The sequence below is a fragment of the Lacerta agilis genome, chromosome 3 (genome assembly GCF_009819535.1).
Source record: "Lacerta agilis isolate rLacAgi1 chromosome 3, rLacAgi1.pri, whole genome shotgun sequence".
NCBI classification, from domain to species: domain Eukaryota; kingdom Metazoa; phylum Chordata; class Lepidosauria; order Squamata; family Lacertidae; genus Lacerta; species Lacerta agilis.
The window spans coordinates 8,498,796-8,518,503 of record NC_046314.1 but is presented as its reverse complement, the minus strand read 5'-3'; positions in this window follow the sequence as shown (position 1 = coordinate 8,518,503).

Here is a 19,708-nt window from a genome sequence, read left to right as displayed (position 1 = left end):
TAGCGGACTTCTTTTATTCAAAAGCTTTATGATGAAATGGTATTTTACGTGTTAATACGTGTTAAAATGTTTGTAAGAAAATATATAATTTAATTTAAACCCCCCCCCCCGCTTGTGCACTATTTTTTGGAAGCAGACCAGGCAACCCTATCTGAGTGAAAGCTGTTGCCTTAAGGTGGGAATGTTGTGTTGCTTTTGAACCCCTCTGTCAACAGTACTAATAATTGTTAGAACAGCAGCCTTTAATTGAATACGCCAGAAACTCTTGCTTTGATTAATGTTAAATTATTTTAAATATGTGTACTTGCAAAAATTGCAGAGGGCAAGAAGTCCCGGAATGTGCTTTCCTCCTCCTCTCTCACATAGGAAGAAATGCATCTTCTAAGATGGCACCAGCCCCAGCATAAACATGTGCTACCTAATTTCCTTCAAGATCTGTGTATTACGCATATACAATTGCATTCGTTTTTAAGTGATGAATTTATTCAGCCATTTAGGTGATTAAAGGACTAAAAAACATTTTATCAGATGACAGCTGTAACAACCATGCTAACACGCTTGGATTTTTAATCTTTATTTTTATTCTCTAATGTCACTGGTGCCTCCCAGAGTACTTTGTTCTGCAAGCCATAATGCATTTTGAAACTAGCTGCTCTGTATCTCAACTTCTGACTGAGTTGCTCTGGAGAGAAGGAAAGCAAATATAGCGTTGGTATTTTGTTTTCTGTTTGTGTTTTTATAGCACGCTGCCTGTGTGTGTTTCTATTTTCTTCGGCATGGCTCAAACAGGCACATGACATAACCAGAGGTTTCGCTTTTTTATCATGACTGGATTAAACGGGGAGGATGGAACATGAGCTTCTCCCAGAAGATCAAGTTCACAAGTGTGAGTGGGAACAGACCCAGCTGCAACAGCGATAAAACAGGATCCAGACTCCCATTGTTCCAGCTGAGATCTGAATGGTTTATGCAGCATAAAAATGTTCCCCTGCATGACGAGAAGCAGTCAACTTTCTCCTGAGCCTGATGGTCCGGACGGAGAACAAATCGGCAACTACAGCTGCAGACCCCATTCTCCTCCAGAGAAAGACTGCCACATTCCGAGCAATTCCAAAGGAGACCGCACCTCGGACACTTCTAGTTCTTCTTACCGTTCAGCACCGGGTTCAGAGGAAGCGGAGAGTTTCAAGGACTGTGTCGAATTCTTTGAAGAAGCGGGAGATTGTCTCGAGCAGTGCACTTACTGCGACCCAGAACATGAGCAAGGAAGCGTAACAGCAACGCCGGTCCTTCCTGCAGCTCAGACAAGCCCTGCTGATAGGATTTCCAAGGTTACAGCCAGCCAACTCCATGGGACTTTGAATAGTTCCAGCGACGTCTTACGAGATGGCCTGTGCGGCACAAAAGGGAATACTTATGCTGCTACATCTGGAGGATCTCGAGCTCCTTTTCCTTTACGCAGGAGCGAGACATTCGGGGAGTCGTTGGCAGTCCAAGAGGCGAGAGCACCGAGCCTGCAGGCAGACCCCAAGGGTACTATAAAAGATCAGACCTGCAGAGACAAACTCTGTTCCAGTGGAAAGGAAAGGCAACAGGTTCAGATGTCAATCAAAGCTAAGAATAGCTCAGACCCAGTGTGCAGTGGTAGAATGGGTCTAGTCACACGGAGGCTGCAGCCAGGAGACAGCGGATCTAAGTATTTGGATCATCCTGCACAATTCAGTTCCGACAAGTCCAAGGAAATGTTACCCAATGCACGCAAGCAGAAGAAAAGCAGCCTTGGCAGTCAAGTGCATGGTCCTGTAAGTAGCAAACCAGCATGCCCCAAATATTTTGTTGAAAATCCATGTGTTTTGAGTGACTCTGATGAGGCTGATAACGAAGTAGAGAAGCTTACTGCTCTGTCCTTCCAGAGTCTCTCGTGCCCGCAAGGCAGCTACCTAGATATGTATAGTTCCAGTAACAGGACATCCTCCAGCCTGTCCAATTCCTTGCCAGAAGATTGTAATGGAATGAACAGGTGGCCATTATGCAGTGATCAGAGGAAAACAGTGGTGGTCGGCCACGCTAAAGGAAGCCGGCTATTCCCAACAGCCAGCAAAGCCCCAGATACGGGACTACTCAGTGGCGTGTTGGGGAAGGAACACCCAGAGTGCATCGATGTCGCCCTAGAGAATGCTGAGGGCAAAAAGAGCCTCTCTAAAAAGAGAATGGTGCCCAAGCGTCAGATCCAGTTAAGACGGAAGGAGAAGAAGGAGACAGGTTTTTGTGCTGCTGGGGACTGTGCTGCCCTCCAGCCATTCACACAACCACGAAAAGAGTCGTGTGTGAAAGTGAGAAATATCAGCGATGAGTTTAGGCTGAATTATAAGCAATTTCTGAAAGCCGCCTCTTTGAGCAATGCTTACAACAAAACGAGGATGGCTTCCAGCCTGGTGAAAAACGTTTTGGCTAAAAAGATGCAGTATGAGCACAGGATTAAAATGGAACAAGCATCTGTCCGGGGGAGCTCAACCTCTTCTGTCCCTTCATCCATAAGCACTGACCTCCCAGGGGACAGTTTAGAAGGCAAGTCAAGTTCTCTGTCTAAGTCGGACTGCAGTTTTTCAACGGAAGATGTGCAAAGCCATTCCACCAGCGAGAGGTCAGAGTCCATCCCAGTGAATAAAGGCAGCGTGGACGCCTTGAGGCCAAGGAAAGGAGTTGTGCTCAACGAGCAACTAAGGGAGAATGTCTGCAAACTGAAAGATACATTTAACGAGCTGAATGAGAGGCTGAAGTATCAAGAAGTCACTCAGCTGAAAAGGCTCCCCATTTTGGCAGATGGGGGTGTGAATGTAATAGAATCAAGCAACATCAGGAAGCAGGCCGCTGGGGTAAGGAAAGAATACAGGAGAGCCCGAGCTGTGTTTGAGTCCATGGAGGCTGATACGGAAAGCTTGGCTGCAGTTCCGAAATTTGCAAAGCCAAAAAAGCCATGGCCCAATCTGAAGCAGCGAGCCATTCGTCAGAGCAAGCACACACAGTCAAAGGAAGAAAAATTCCCCCTGAAACCGAAAAGCCTCGTGGTACCAAAAGATACTCCCAGTAACATCTTCACATCCAAAACCAAAGAAATGAAACTCATCCCTCAGATCAAGAATGAGTATAATGCACTAAATGCCTCTAGGCACACATCTTTGGACAGAGTTTCCAATGAGCGGAGGCTGCCTACATTTCAGAGCATGAAACTCTCATCTGTGGCTTTTCCAGCTTCTGTCAAATCACACAGTGGTGAAAAATCAAATCCCCCCAAAACATCTCACACAGGGGAGACAATTCAAACGGAAAGCAAAGAGAAGGCCAGAATACATCAGCCCAGAGGTGTAAGAAAATTGGTGAAGGACACATATAATATTGGCTTTAAATCATCAGACAGCTCCAGTGTAGATCAGGCATCCTATTCTGAAAGCAAAAGTGATAACAGCTTAATTGTGCTACCAAAGGAGCCCACGGCTGTTTCACCTCTGTTCATACGCTGCACATCAATATGTCGGAAAGATGATATGCAAATAGCAAATAATGCACAGGAGAATAAGCAAGACCAAATTGGGGACATTGATATGTCAACACTTTCTCTACATGATCAGAGCACAAGAAGCAAGGAGTCCACTGATAATTCTAATCCCACAGTACAGACACACGAAAATGTATCTGTATGTCATCCAGAAAGCAAATGTTCTGCAGTGGGTGAACCTGCAGTGCACATTACTGCAATTCAGTCCAAGAAACTTGTTGAAAATAAAGAATTTCAGACACAAGTCGAAAACAAACAAGTGCCTTATGAGCGGAGTGAATTAAATGTCAGGCCTTCTTCTGCAACCACCAAGAAAGAATCTCAGCTTAATATTAAAGTCAACAGTTCTCTCTCCAAACAGTCACACAAAACTGAAACTGACTATTTTCCAGCTTCTAGTTGCTCCAGACTGGATGAAAGGACCATGATAGATTCAGTGCCACAGAGTAAACATAGTTTGTTGAGAGAAACCCAAGATGCTGCTTCATCAGAGTCTCTCAGGATCCCATCTTCTACCTATGTACGGGAAATCACAAGGAGAGATAATGGCTGTGGAACCACAAGCTATATTAATGACCCTTGCAAAACCCAAGAAGCTGAGTTGCCCTATCAGAAACATTTATCCAGCGAGTTCTTCTCAGTGGCTTCCAATAACCTTCCAAAAGACGAAAATATGTTTCCAGAAACTGGATCATCTCATGGAAGCTGTAGGTACCCACAAGCCATCAGGCCTCCAATGACAAGCACCCAAAATATTCACACACAGACTCAAGAAAATAGTAATTTTGCAGATGGTAGATATGACTCTACAGTACAGGAAGACACCAGACCCTTGGACAAGCACAACAAAATACAGTCCGATTGTGTGATTTCAAACAGTCCACTAGCACCAGAAGAGTACACTGAAGGAATCAAGGTAATATCAAACTCCTCTTTTACTCCATCAACCTCTTATGGAAAGCTCCACGACCCAGGGTGTGACTACTTCAACAAACATCAGGCAACAAATGAACAGTATTTCTCAGCTACCCAGGCCGACAACACAAATTACTTAACGATTCCTGTGAAAACCCATCAATCTGATGCAAATGTTAAACACCCGGTGCCTTTGAACGTTGACAACAACTCTTTCACCTCCAATGTCTCCTTCCAGCCAAGCGGAGAAGCACCTGGGAATAAAATAAGCCATGAACTTTTTCCACCAAAACAAATGGAGAGGAAGGCACCCTCCGATAATGTGCTATACAGTAACCCAAGCCATGGGCAACTCCCCCTAAGACTTGAAGAGTCTCCTAGCTTCACAAGAAGAAATGAAGGAATTTTGCCATCTGGTAAGAGTGCCCCAAGCCCAACGAGGCACTTTCATCCTGCTCCTGCAGCTCCTCCTCCTCCTCCTCCTCCTCCTCCTCTACAGGGACACAGAAAAATGTTGGTTGATCCAGAGAGTGGGAAATGCTACTATGTGGAACCGCCGAGGCAGCCTCAATTAAAGATGCTTTATGACCCAGAAACAGGGCAGTACATTGAGGTGCTCATACCCCCAGTCCCACTATCATCACACAGCGGGCTTTACCAGTCTCCTTTCTCACCAGTGGTCATGAATCCAGGAGGTTATGGACCACCTTACATGTCGTACTCTGGGTTCCCTGGGTTCCCCCCTCCCCCTCCAGCTATGCCCCCCGCCAACCTGGATCTTCAAGACCAACAACCCGTTCAAGAAAATGCAAACCTCAACGAAAATTACAGCCATTTTTCCAAGAGCGACGTCCCTCCAGCTACCCAAACTGCTGATGGCAACTACATGGAGAGTTTGTACTATATTCCCACTGGAATGAATTCAAGTCCTAATCCCAATCAAACTTTATTTTCCCCAACTTCAAGTTCTGGTCCTTCTGGAACTGAAAAGGGGCCCTTCCTTAGGATGTGAAGTGCAGTGCGACAAGGGCAACTGGGGAAACTGTTTTTGTATTTCAGATAATTCTGTTCTTTTTTTTAAAAAAAAGGTCAAACCCAACCTCCTTTCCTGGAATCTGTGAAAAAGGAATGAAGGGGAAAGGGGAGCTTGGTTTCCTTTAGTTCAGTTTATTCTGCTGTTTGGGCTCTGAAGGACCCAAAAGAGATAATGGGGCACCAAGAGTTTACAGTGCAACTCACTGGCTTAGTAAATTTGATTTTAATGTAAACACCCCTGGCAGTAAAGGGCCATATTCTGGTGCTAATTGAAGCTAATGGGAGTTAGGTGTTGACTTCAACGGGACCAGGATTCAGCCTGTGAGGTTGTCCTCCTTTGCAACTATCAAGTTTGTTCCTTAAGACATGCTATAAGGTATATTATTGTAATGCTAAGTCTATTCCTGAGGAGTCCAGTTAGCCACAGCTCTTGACTCTTCTGTAGAAATTAAATGTTCATCCAAACTTTTTGAGATTTGATACTTTTGTATATTTATGCACAAATCACCAACATGTTCAGGATTCCTTAAATTTTCATGGTACCTCACTTCACTTTTGCCACCAGAGCCCAGTCAACACTAGCATGCTTCTGTCAGTGTCATTGTTTTGAAGATGGGGGGGGGGGAGGGGAGGAGATATGTGTCCGCAGGCTAGGAACAGCAGACATGGCTTCTCCTCAGAGCTTCACATTTTGCTAGAGCTGTGCACTGAAGAGGCTGGCTGCATCCTTGGCTTGGTAAGTGTCAAAACAAAACAAAATATATTTGCTAGAAGTAAAGTGGGCTAGATCAGGGGACCCCAAACTAAGCCCGGGGGCTGGATGCGGCCCAATTGCCTTCTAAATCCGGCCCGCGGATGGTCTGGGAATCAGCGTGTTTTTACATGAGTAGAATGTCCTTTTATTTAAAATGCATCTCTGGGTTATTTGTGGGGCCTGCCTGGTGTTTTTACATGAGTAGAATCTGTGCTTTGATTTAAAATGCATCTCTGGGTTATTTGTAGGGCATAGGAATTCGTTCATATTTTTTTTCCAAATACAGTCCAGCCCCCCACAAGGTCTGAGGGACAGTGGACCGGCCCCCTGCTGAAAAAGTTTGCTGACCCCTGGGCTAGATGGAAAAGGAAGACAGCATTTTTAAAATATTTGTCTAGAAGAGAGGGCATTTCAGCAGATACCGATTGTCGTGCAAGCTATACCTTCTGAAATTCCCTCTTCTGCACAACTATTAAAAATGGCCTCTTTGGGCTACGTCCATTTAAAGCACCATTGTACCACTTTAGCAGTCATAGTTTCTCCCAAAGAAACCTGGGTTTGTTATGGGTGCAGGCAAATGTCTCTTTGTGAGGGGTCTCCTAGCAACTCCAAGCACCCTTAAACAACAGTTTCCGTAGTTCTTTGGTGGAAGCAAAGTCCTTTAAATGCATGTGGAGATGTGACGTTCGTATATGACCACCCTCGCTAGCCTCAGTATACTCAGAAGGCAAGCTATGCCCTTCCATGCAATATATGAGAGTGTTTAATGGAACAGGGGAAGGGAGCAGAAGCACACAGAGTGTTTCACAGTCAATCATGGTTGACAGACTAAAATATATATTTTGTGCACAAGGACGAACCTGCGCACACCCTCTCAAAGGGTCTGGATGGGAGATGTATGGAGAATTTATATGTGCATCTTGAGTTACTCCATGGAAGAAAGGTGAAATAAAAGTGTAATATATTCTTTAAAAGTAAAAAAAGTTCAGCACATGCAATTCCTAAGCCTAATTTCTCAAACAGTGGTTTAGTGAGTGTGAGTGAATGAATGAGTGAGTAAGTCAGTGAATAAGTGTGCAAGCCAGAAAAAAAAATCACTGCTGCTTTGCTCCTTCGCTGGTCCTCTTGCTACGGCACTACTTAGAGGTAAGCTATGGTTCAGCTTAGCATTATGGGCAAACCTGAGCTTGTTATTTGTGTCTTCCAGAAAAACCATGAATAGTAAGCCAGGAAGAAAACCTTAGTTACAGCTTGTGGTTTTCTAGGAACAAGGCAAACTGTGAGCCCTGGTTTGTGCATAACACTGACTAGGCCAAACCATGGCTTAGCTTCAGGAAGCACAGCAGCAAGGGGAGGTGAGAAGCAGTCGTGATTTTCACTCTGGATACCCACACACTTCCTTATTCACGCTAAAGCCATAGTTTGGCTTAGCATTAAATCTGAACTGGACCCTCTTCAAAAAGACTCCGCTGAGGAGCCAACTGTTGGTGTCTGTTTGGTATTAGTCTGCTAATTTCCACAACTGAAAAGTATTTCACCAGTTAACAATGATTGTTCCAGAGACTTCAGAAAAAGAGTTTGGGATTATTAATGCTTTCCTTGTCAAGTTATATCCGGGAAAGTGATGGCTTTGAAATGGAGTTAGACAAAGGCTATATCAGTGGCTACTAGCCACAATGGCTATGCCCTGCCTCTATGGTTGGAGGCAGCAATGCTTTTGAATACCAGTTGCTGGAAAACACAGGAGGGGAGACTCCACTCAGATCCTGCTTGCGGGCTTTCAATAGCAGGTACAGTGGTACCTCTGGTTACGTACTTAATTCGTTCTGGAAGCCCGTTCTTAACCTGAAACTGTTCTTAACCTGAAGCACCACTTTAGCTAATGGGGCCTCCCGCTGCCGATGCGCCGCCAGAGCACGATTTCTGTTCTTATCCTGATTGAAGCGTTATTTCTGGGTTAGCGGAGTATGTAACCTGAAGCGTATGTAACCTGAAGCGTATGTAACCCGAGGTACCACTGCAGTTGGATTGGATGGACCATTGGCCGGATCCAGCAGGCTTGTCTTATGTTTTTGTAAAGGGTCCCTAGGGTGAGCTGCATGATTGTGCAGCCGCAAGCCTACAGGCTACTGTTTTCTCTCTCTCTCTCTGCTGACTACTGTAGCACAGGGAACAAAGGGTAGGAGAGGGCTGAGTGGGGCTCGCAGTAGCAACAATATCTGGAGCTCTCGGGACAGAGCTACAGCCACAGATAAAGGGTGGAAGTAAAATCAAGCCTGGTGCTGCTTCCATTCTTGCTGTTATTTCCTGCCCAGAACAGGGAACCAAGCTGCAAAAAGTTTGGGTAGGGTCCAATTAGGACCAGGATTTTCCTTGCTTTCCTCACCATGCGGTAGATCCAGCGGGCCTATTCATAAAATTAACCTCTCTCCCCACTTTGCTGCCTAGGGGTTTCCAACTCCCAATGTTGACAGCATCCTTGTGCTTTTAAGAGACTTTCACAAGGTCTGGCTTCTCTAATTTGAACACAGCAGCAATGGCAGAAACTACACAATGAGCAGGATTTTCCCTGCCCTGCATCTCTTTTATGCAGAGCTCCCTCATCTATGCAGTTGTCATCTTTTGTTCCACCCCTGCTCCTTTTGCTTTTACCTGCATTATGAAATTCATGTCTTTGTGTCTGAAGGGTAGGGGTGGGGCGGGCATTTGATGCAGTTCACATTTCAAGGCAAATCTACCCAGATCACGCTTCCCAAAACAATATGCAAACGGAAACACAGCTGTCCTTCGAAATTCGCAACTCTCCAAAATTTGCAGTGCAGTTCTCCTGCTAAGTAACGTGTACAGCAGTGCATATACTGAGGCAATGTGTGTGTAAATATGCACATATTTGTCAAAATAAAAAATGTGTTGCATTCAGGAAAATATAAATATTGGGGGGGGGGAGCACGCTTTGCAAAAATGTATGTTAGCACTAATATGCTGATGAATTTTCATAGATCCATAGAATTGTAGGGTTGGAAGGGACAATGAGCATCATCACGAGGACTAATTAGATAACAAAAACCCAAAACCAATGTGGGAATTTGGGGAACTGAACTTAAGAATGGGGAAATGAGAAACTGAGAGAAGCCAAAACTTACAGATGCAGCTACCCCGAGTTAAGGGGCGTGAGCAGAGCCAGGCAGAAAGTGGCAACCCTGCTTGTTCATCCGCATGCTTCCTCCCTCACGCGAAGACGTCCTGCCGATGGCTCAGCTTCTTTCCAGCACGGCTTTATGACTCTCAAAACTGCAGGGTGGGCAGGAATGTAACAGCTGAAGCTCTTCCCAGCATAAAACGGTGACCACGGTGAGGGGGAAATGGCAGCTGTTATGTTTCTGCCAGTCATGAAGACATGAGAACCCTGCCAAAACAAAAAAAGGGCGAAACCCTAACCCTTGTTGAACTTTGTTGCTTTTTTACATCGCCTGCTCTTTGTTCCTCTATATCAGTGTTTTTCAACCTTTTTTGGGCAAAGGCACACTTGTTTCATGAAAAAAATCACGAGGCACACCACCATTAGAAAATGTTAAAAAAATTAACTCTGTGCCTATATTGACTATATATAAAGTAATTCTCTTGAATAGGAATCAAATAAACAAATTTTTCCCACGGCACACCAGGCAACATCTCGCGGCACACTAGTGTGCCGCGGAACAGTAGTTGAAAAACACTGCTCTATATGTGACTCCATTATCGCTCATTGCTCCTTTTAAGTCCTTGCACAGGAACCAACTCCTAGGGGCTGAGGTACCTTCTCCCCCCCCCAATAAAACATCTGAGGGGGGGGGTCCCCAAAGGTGATGGCCATTGCCATTCAAATGGCGTATGTGCACTGTGTCATGTCATGTGATCGATTATGCAAAGCGGGGCTTACCTGGGGGGGGAACCCCATATTTTATTCAAGTTGGCACCCCTGGGTTCTTATTTCTCCTCCTACTCAGTCGTGTTTGCTCCTTCAGCATCTCTGGCCTCCAGTATAGGAAAGAATAACCTGTGCCCCAGCCCTCCATATATTGTTGGACTACAACTCCCATCATTCCTTTCCCTTGGCCATATTGAATGAGCTTGATGAGAGTTTGAGTCCATCTGCTTCTGGTGTCATAGCGAGGAAAACGTTGCCAGTTGCGTTGTTTCCCAAATGCGACGGCGGGGAATGCTGCGCCTCACAGAACTTCCCCTTCTATCAACTATTTTGTTCTTTTCCACAACACCCCTGTGAGGCGGGCTGTTATTTCTCACACCATTATAGGTGTTGTGAGGAGACTGAGGCCGGGTGAGAGAGATGCCTTTGGCCCCGTATTTACCGTATTGGCCCGAATATAAGCCGCACCCGGACATAAGCCGCACCTTTAAAATTCAAGGCGGAAAAAGAAAAAAAAAGACAATACCCGAATATAAGCCACTCCCTTAAAATTCCACAGGCACTCACACCCATTCTGTTTTACTGTATGTCTGTTTCAGCAGCAATGTCGTAAAAGCCAATTTTTTGTAAGGTCGAGAATTTAAGTCACTCTTTAACTGTTCACGGTCAGAATTTTTTTTTGGGGGGGGGAGTGAGGTTTATATTCAGGCCAATACGGTATTTAAGACCTTTTAACACCACCCTTCAGTTTTAACAAAAGTCCTAGGGTGCTTTGCGTCAGTTATAAAAACAGTCCAGTGGTACCTCGGGTTAAGAACTTAATTCGTTCTGGAGGTCTGTTCTTAACCTGAAACTGTTCTTAACCTGAGGTACCACTTTAGCTGCCGCCGCACCACCGCCGCACGATTTCTCATCCTGAATCAAATTTCTTAACCTGAGGTACTATTTCTGGGTTAGCGGAGTCTGTAACCTGAAGCGTCCATAACCTGAGGTACCACTGTATCAAGGTGTTTGGGTGTGGGGGGATGTGCTTAAATATATAAAATGTAGCAGAACAGAAAAAATCTGATCAGTGGTTTGAAAAACAAATCAGCAAAACCATCAAAACTGATCAGATTTTAAGCCAGTTTAAGATGGCAATGCTGGGGAAATTCAACCCAAAATTCAAATTCAATTCAAAAATCCAGTGCACTTGGAATAGAAGGGATGGGCGAGGGGGGGGCAGTGTGTTTTTGTGTGTGAGTAAGTAATCCTAGTTGGATGTGTTAAGTCTGTATTTCTTTACTCGCTTCCCTTACAGCATGGATCGGGTTTCTATTGCTGCACTGCCTGCATGTGCAGTTTTCTCTGAGGAGGTTTATTCAGGGAGTAAGACTTCTTAGATACACCCACGACAATTTAAAATACATGAATCCAGGTCATACATACTACTGCCTGGTGAAGCCTAATTCTCTGAGCAGACTGGCCAATGTTCAGTTTGGGGGCTTTACTTCCAGGTAAATCCAGGAAAGGTAGAGGACGTTCAGCTAAGGGAAAGCCTTAGTTACAAAGCAAACCCTATTAATGGCTGCTCAGAAAAGCACAATTATTTTAATGGGACCTACTCTCAGGTAACTATGCACAGGATGGCATCTTTAATAGTTCAGTGTGGATTTGGAAGTGTAGACATTTAGTTAGGTTTTTTTTAAAGAATTGTAAAACGGAAAGACTTTGCAAACTAAAAGAGGGGGAAAACATTTTGTTTCGGAACGGTATGTTGCTTCAGTGTGTGAGAAGCTGCGGAGTTTCTTCAAACTTCATCATCCATCAAAGGGGCAAAAAGAACAGCTACCACCCCATAGCTGTCAACCTCTCACCTTTTTTTGCGGGGAAATTCCCTTATTACAGCAGTAGGGAACAGCAGGGAGGGTTGGCAGCTATGTTTTGAGAATGGTGAGACTTCCCCATAAATCCTGTTGATTTTGATTTCAGGCAAGTTGACATTAGGAGGCGGCAAGTGTCAGAGAGGTAAATTAGAGCTGCAGAGAAGGTGAATTAAAGTGAGGAGAGTAAAAAGAGAAGGAGACAGAAAGGAAGCAGAAGGTGAGAAAAAGAAAGGATAGAAATGTTTGAGAAGGTAACGAGAATGTGGAAGAAGACACGAGGAAAGGGGCAATAGGCCGGTGATAGAAAGGATAGCAAAAGAAAGTGAGATGAGAGCAAGTACTGTAACAACAGAAAAAAGGGCTGAGAATTTTGCAACAAAGCAAAGAGAAGGCAGGAGGTGAAAGGCCCCAGAAATCAAAGAGAGGATGCAATTATTAAACAGGTTCAAAAGTTTGACCAACAAAATAAATGAAATATGAGTTGACTTGTACTGGGGGGGGGGAATAGCACACTAATATTTTAGTGTGTGACAGGTGGTGAGGAGCATGCTAGCACTATTATGCAGAAATTAAATGGGTCCCAAATTAATGAGTCAAGGTCAAAGGTGGGTGTTTTCTTTATCCTCTTTCCTTAGCTCCCCCCCCCCAATCTTTCTCTTCCCCAGCGGTCATCTTGAAATTCATCAGCACTGGATTAATACTAGAGGTGGCATTAGAAGCTGAATGTCACTTATTCCTTAATAACAAATAAAAATTAGATAATAATTAAAAACAACCCTCTGAGATGTAAGAGTGCAACTACTGCATTTATCAGGCTTGCTAGGCCTTGTGGACTAAGCAAATGGAATTTGCTGCCAAGGAGTGTGGTGGAGTCTCCTTCTTTGGAGGTCTTCAAACAGAGGCTTGACAGCCACCTGTCAGGAATGCTTTGATGATGTTTCCTGCTTGGCAGGGGGGTGGACTGGATGGCCCTTGTGCTCTCTTCCAACTCTATGATTCTATCAGTCTATGATTAAATGTTTTTGCAACCCCAAAAGGAGCCAGAGAAGGGAGGGAACCCCAAAACCCCCCAAAATGACCAGGCTTGATCTTAAGCAAAGTTAAATGGCGGTGGGGCCAAATTAGGTACCTTTCACACCATTAGCAACTGGTGTGAATGGCTCTTCAACAAGAAATAGCAGGTGGACCCCCCCCCCCCATGGGAAGGAGGCAGCCATAACCCTTTGTCCCCTATTATAGTCCTGACCCAGTTACTTATTGGCACTGGAATAAAAGCTCGCATGCACCCTAATAGATGCCCCCCCCCCCGTAGTGAGGGTGGCTCACAGGTGCCAATGGGAACTATCTTCTGTATCTCGCTGCCCATACACAATCTGCTTGTGGCTGTTGATTCAGGATCCATGGATACTAAACCTGCATGGGGAATGGGCAGTAAGCTCTCCCCCCCCCCGTCCCCCCTCCTGCCCCTCCGCCAGAGGCGAACTTTGGCAATATGGCACCCAGAGCACATGCAACATTTGGTGCATCCCCTAAATATTATTATTTTCACAATAATTCCTTTTGGTATAGTTGCTTTTTATGGATACAATATTCTCAGTAGGTACCCATATAAATATAGGTATTATTATTATTATTATTATTATTATTCACCCCCTTGGCTCATCACCCTGTGCAGGGGAATTGCCCGCACCCCCCAAAATCTGGTGCTGCCCCAGCCATCTACACAAGTTCCTTGGAAAGTCTGCAAAGGACCCCAAGTGCATACAGCTTTGTGCATGGGATGCTCAGTGCACAACATGATGAGGAACCTTGCCTTCATGTATTGGCAGTTGTGTGTGCAAAACCCCTTTGTTTGTATGCTTGCATGCTGCAGGGAGGAACCTTCCACAGAGAGTAGGTCAGAGATGTATCTATGGATACTGGAAGGACTGAGAGGGACTAATGTTATTCTCCAGGAGGCTGGGGGAAACCTGCCAAGGCCTGCATATCAGTTGGCTGAAAAAGGCAGAAGAGCAAGCCAGGCTAGGTTTTGTTTCCTTGTTTTTATTTTTCCAGACCAGCTGGAAGCTGGCAGCCCCTAGGTAGGAGGCACAGTCCGTTCAACGCGCTTTAGAACAAGCAGCAGAATCTCTGGGAACTTCGTGTTCTTTAAGCTTCGGCACGGAACCTGTTAAGTCAATGGGGTGCTTTAGAGCTCTGGAGGCATTCACAAAGTCCTTTGCATTGTGCTGTCAGCATGCACCCGAAAACAGCATGAGGGTGCGTGGCACGGGGGGGGGGGGCTTCCCACTGCAGGCTGTGTGTTGGATGGTTGCTTAATGATGAGAAATACTTGCAACCTGCTCTTCAGTCCCCAGGACTTCCAGAGCAGCTTATGGTTTTTAGAAAACAAAACAGCAGCGGAGGGTGTAGGGAGGAGATGCAAAAAAGGACAGATCCTTTAATAATGGTATAGGAGAGGGGATTTCAGTGCGTTCTTCTGAAATTACCTCTTTTAAACAACGGCAGCCCAGCTGTGTTTTACATCTGGTCCCCCTCTCTTCCCACGTCAGCATGTATAGGCTAAAACTCCATCATCTAAAATGTAACATGACAGTCTGGATGAATATACAGGTTTTCACTTGACCCCAAAAGGACATCAGAATAGGTTCCTGTCTCCTTGGGGGGAAATATTCCACAATTTGGGTGTCACGGCAAAGGGGGCTTTCCCCTGATCACTGCAAAAGCTTAATAAATGCATTCTTTTAAGTGGAAGGATTGTAGGACATGTTTTGCTTTGAAACAAGTTGCTGGCTGGATTTTCTTCCTGGGGTAGGGAAAAACTTGCATTTTAAGGAAAGGCTGGGGGGGGGTTGGAGGGGGGATTACTGTGCAAGGGGATGGGATGCAACAGCATACCCTCCAAATGTCCCAATTTTTCACGGACATTCCAGGAATTACAAAAGCCGTCCCAGCTTCTGATTTGATCCGGGAATGTCCCGATTTCCTCTGCCAATGCTGCTGCCGCCAAGCTCCAAGAGCAGGAGGAGCTGACACTTGTCCCAAGCAGTGTTGGCAAGGGAGCATCCCGTTGCCTCTCCATGGCCGCTACTGTTGGCCTCCTCCCTTTGGCAGCTTGTAGTGGCTGCTGGCAAGTGGGCAAGGAAGAGGAGGGCTGCCCAGCCCCATGTGATGCACCAACTCTGAGGGGCAAGCCGAGGGCAGGGCCCCCCTGGGTGGGAAGAAAGGGAGAGCAGAGCACAAAGAGTGTTGAATTATTTTTTTTAAACTTTGTGCATCTGCCCCTAATCTTGCCCCTTTCTAAAAAAAATTTACTGGAGGGTCGAGGAGGGTCAGTTGGTGGGGAGGGAGAAATGTCCCTATTTTCATCTGATGAATGTCGAGGGTATGCAACAGCAGACACTCTCCTGCAGATAAATCACCTGTAGCAAGATTGAGGCATACTAATAAACAATTAATTGTTGTCCTGTTTTTCTGCTAAAAGTAAGCAGAGCAGTATAAGGCATGAGCATAAAATTATATAGAACAACCAATAAAAATGCTGATACAATCCCTTATCCAAGATAACTGGACGAATTTTTCTCAATTCTTTCATGGACTAAGACAGTAATAGAAAATATGCAGGAACAAACCAAAAGCAAAGATTAAGTTAGGCAAAGGGAGCCCATAAATTGGGGGTGGGAGGCGTCACGAGAGCAACTCCAGGAATAATCCAGCAGATAGGTCTGGCTGCTGTTATAGTCCGAGAAAAGAGAGCAGTGCAACTCATTTTCCAGGGTCCCAACAACTAACTGCACTGTCTCTCATGCTGTGTCCTGGAAGTTGAGCTTTGCCAAGATGCTAATATATGTGGAGTATAAGAGGGAGTAAGGAAACCTAGCCCTGATCTTCTAGTTTAAACTTTCTATAATCATTCTTACATACCCACCAACATTTCCCAATAAAAAGAGCAACGTCCTATTCCATCACCATCATTTTACTATCTATACCCTCCCATTTCACTAGGTGGCCCCAGCCACTCTGGGCAGGTTCCAACATATATAAAAAACATTTTAAAAAATAAACATTTAAAAACTTCCCTGTACAGGGCTGCCTTCAGATGGCTTGGGGGTCAGGTAACTCCATACCCACCAACATTTCTCCGATGAAAACAGGGACATCCTAAGGCAAAGCAGGACATTCTGGGATCAAATCAGAAACTGGGACGGCTTCTGTAAATCCTGGACTGTCCCTGGAAAATATGGACACTTGGAGGGTCTGTTATTAGCTGTGCATTCTCAGTACAGTTGAGATATGTTTTGAATGTAATTTTTACTTTACTATGGGCTTCCTTAAGCCCCCAACCACTAGTTTAGCTAAACACTGAATGGAACATGCTCAAGTTTCTCAAATGTTACAGGCTGCATCTCTTGCATTTCAATGCCTTTTAGCATCGCTGTTTACATTTGTTCTGTATCGCTCTGTGTGTCTACACAAATACATATGCATGTATAATTCTGCCAACTAAGAACAGACTTCATGCATCCGATGGACTCTAGTCCACAAAAGCTAATACATTGCTGCAAGAAATCTATTAAGCTGCAGTCCTAACCCTACTTACCTGTGAGTAAGCCCCACCTAATTCAATGGGATTTATTTTTCTAAGTAGATATGGTTAGGATTGGGCCATTAGTCTTTCATATGCCACAAGAGTCTTATTTGTACTTTCTCAAGTGTTAACTGAACATACAGGTATTTATTCATATTTTGTTTGTGGTGCAGAAACCATTTTTTAAAAATTGTTACAGATATTTTTGGTAGGTTTTGAATGGGGTCATGTACTTTGGGGGAGTGGAGCCGGGATACTGACTGTAAAGAACAGGAAAGTGAATAAAGCATATCATTTTGTAGTACTGTATTTAAACGATAGGCCCTCATAGTTTTTTTGGGGGGGATAGCATCTAATGGAATTAGTTTTTCCTCTTAAGTGTTTTACTGCATGGTTGAACAGTAGTAGGTTGTTTTACAATGTTGGGATATAATTAACAAGCTCAGTGTTTGCTTGGAGGATTGTCATGTCTGTGATATGCAATAATAATAATAATAATAATAATAATAATAATAATAATAATAATAATAATTGTAGTGACATGTAATGTTTATAAGATTTCTTATGTTTGTACATCTTTTCTTCGTCCTTGATAAAGGTCGTAAGACCCAAAGTAAAGCAGGTATTTTATATAAAAACAGAAAAGTCTATTTTTTAAGCTTGAATGGAGACTGTAGACTGACAATAAAGACTTTATATTGTTTTAGGCTACCAACTCAGCTGTTTTCTATGGACAAAACAAATCATGCTTGGAGCCTATGTGAACTTAGGGTTGTGCCAAGCATTCACCACTTTTAATTATTAGGTCAAAATAAATTAACTGTAGTTTTCCGTCTATAAGATGCCCCCATGTATAAAACGCCCCCTATTTTTGGGTACTCTGATTTAAGAAGATGAGGGGAGATGGCCAAGAGTTGTTGAGCTTTTTTTGGAGGTCCACAATTTTTGAGCTTTTTTGGGGTGGGGATTGTCGAAAATCGCTCACCTGCGGCTGTCAATCGACTGCGCTATTGCCACAGAGCCAGCCAATCGCAAACAGCCCTTTACACACAGTCACCAATCACCTGCCCTGTCGCCACTGAAAATCTCCAGCTCGTGGCTGTAACCAACTGCCCAACCCCAACCCCCCGCACTACCCATGTATAAGACAAGGGCAAATTTTAAAGCTAATTTTAAAAGAAAAAAACCCTAATCTTATACACGGAAAAGTGCGGTATTTTCTACCCAAATACACCAGCAGTACAATCCTATACATGTCTACTCAGAAGTTCAATTGAACTTTCTCCCAAGTAAGTAAATATATAGGCATTGTAGCCACAGTAACCTGAAAGACAAAAATGGGGGGGGGTTGAGAAGGGTCAGTTACAGGGGAGTGAGAGATGTTCTTATTTTCACCTGAGGATGTTGGAGGGTGGGCTGTCAATTAATGTGACCTGGTTGCTCTTTCACAGGTATGAACGAGGGAAAGGGAAATCTGTGCATAGAACCCAGGCCTTGTTTGTTTGTTATACACGGTGGAGCTGAGAAGAGGGCCTGCTTCTCTTTAAGACCCAACCACTAATAAACCTGAAAATGACAGCAGCAGACTTTGCGCTTATGCCAGAATTAACAAAACTGCACATATCTGGCACAAGGGTTGTACTTGCTGATGGGCTGGGTTTACAACCTGCACTCCTATGCTGATGTCCATCCTAAGATCAGATGCTCCTGGCCTTGATAGATCAGATTCATGGAATAAGCAGCAGGAGGGAGGATCAAGTCACCCATTTACTATAAATACGTCTTTCAGTTGTGTGCTCAGGATTCCGCACTTCTTCTTTTTTTGTATAACTAAAAGCAGCCGTGCACCACACCCTGCCCAAAATGCAGTGAAATCAAGCAGGGCAGAGGAGAGGTTTAACCTTTTTGCACCAGGCTGGTCTCCAGCTGAAAATCATGGCAGCCAGTTATTTGCTCCGAAAGATGCTAATAACAGCAAACAGTGTGTGTGTGTGTTGTGTGTAGCCGGGATTTTTGTTGCGGGGGCAGACCTTCTTTTGTGGGGGCAGAACCTCAGTTAACTATGCATTTTTATTGATTTTTATTTTTAGGGGCTGCCCCTCCCTGCCCCCCCCCCGGGGCTACGCCCGTGTGTGTGTTAATTTTCAGCAGGGAAAGTTGTGTGTTGGGATTAGGACCGCTCTGACGGTTTTTGGAAAATGGAGTTTTAAAATGCATTTAAAGTAACATGTAGTTTGAGTATCTGGCTCATACACACCCTCTACTGTCCTGAGTCCCCTTACTGCACGTGGAACATAATATTTGTACTACTAAACTTGGCTGTGCATTTATTTACACACACACAAACTCCTGTCATGCATGATTCATTCCCAGACTGAAATGAAGAAGGAAGATAGATCTCAGGGAGTGGGAGAGGCTGGGTATAAATAAATGCAATTAGCCTTGTTCAAATGTTATGTAGGTTTAAGGCATATGAGTTAGGGAACTTTGGAGCCAAAGGTTCACTCTAGCTGCTATTGTGTTGGCTGCTGTCACTCTGGAACGGGAATGAGCTTTCAGTCCGGCGAATTTGTTGGAATAAATGCAAGTTTCTTTAAATACTTAAAAGAATAAACTCATGAGAAGGGAACCAGATTGAAGTTTTTCAGAAGTGATATTTAAAACTATGTTATCATCCAGCCTTGTAAATGAACCCACAAAAACTACTACCCTGGGAGCGGTGGGAGTGGTTGGCAGAGGAGAGATAGAGAATTCTGTCCCACCTACAGTAAACCACTGCATTTCTATACCAGACACAAAGGAAGAATTGAGCTCTACTGCACCTTCACCAGTAGGGTTGAACAAACCTGCCAAAACGTTGTTTTTCCGAATGTAAGTTCAGTTTTCTACACCAGTTGGTCATTTATTTATTTTGTTAAAGGCCAGTGGTAGTTGTGTTTACTATGGAAGGCTGTGGCTTGTTGTGAGAAACATGCTTCCCTCTGCCATAGTTTGTCGCTCCTACAAATTGTACTGTACTGGCTGCTGGCTTTGCTTACCCAGTCCCTGGTGTGTGTTGATACACATGCACATTCTCTGTACCTTGCCT